Below are 991 nucleotides of genomic sequence, written 5' to 3' on the forward strand. Positions count from 1 at the left end.
TCTCCATCACCTTCCTCAGCCCTAGGGACGACCTGTCCCATTGTGTTCCAAGGGGATTTGTATCTCTCTTGCAGAGTGGAGCCAAGCCAAGGAGGAACTCAGCTCTGATAATGGGGGACATCCAGTTGACTTTGCTAAAGGCACAATGGGCCTTACAGTGAACTTGTGCAATGAAGTCACACTGTACAATATTCTGGCTCATTTCACATGTGAATATAATCACTTTCTCACCTCTCTATGCTCCATTGATCATCTAAATCAGAAGTACACCCTTACACCATGGCAACCATTATGCATTGTCATTGTTACCTCGGTTACCATGGCAACCATTGTGCATTCTCATTGTGATGTTGGTTACCATGGAAACCATCTGTAACAAAGAGATAATTTATGAATGCCAAAGATTATGTTTCTCCATTGTTTCTGCCCATCAAAATCTTCCTCTCAAACTTTCTCTGTCAGCTCTCTGCAGAGACAGAGAAAAAAAATGGCAGAAAACTGCTACTCGCCCACACACGCACCAGCTCAGGGGAAAGGTAGCATGGTGGTACCTTTTCTCTGCTTCTAGAAGTAATCGCAAGCATTCTATAAGTTTTTTTTATTTTTTCCTTTGTCTCTGCATCTCTTAGCAATTAATAAAATCAGGATTTTGGTATCAACAGATAACCTGTGTGTGTCTTACTTTTGCTCAAAGGAATATTCAAATCTGAAGTTCTTTCTGCAATATTTCAATGAGACCACGGAAAAGTGGGAGAAACAGGAAGAAAGGTGGAAAAAGGGGGGGTGGTCTGGCGGGTCTGATGGTCCCATGGGGGTCTTTAGGCACAGAAGAGTTGGGAAAAGGGGTGGCCCCCCTGAGTTCCCAACTTCTGGGGGGTGTGGGGGCTGCTGAATCCAATCTCAGCCTTGGATTATGCCAACACTTTCAGTTCAAAGAAATTACAGAGGTGGGACTGAAACACATTAGTCCCCCAAGTTTTAATGATGGCAA

This window comes from Empidonax traillii, unplaced genomic scaffold (assembly GCF_003031625.1).
Source record: "Empidonax traillii isolate 1590-97213 ecotype Southwest subspecies unplaced genomic scaffold, ASM303162v1 scaffold5442:size8310, whole genome shotgun sequence".
NCBI lineage: Eukaryota > Metazoa > Chordata > Aves > Passeriformes > Tyrannidae > Empidonax > Empidonax traillii.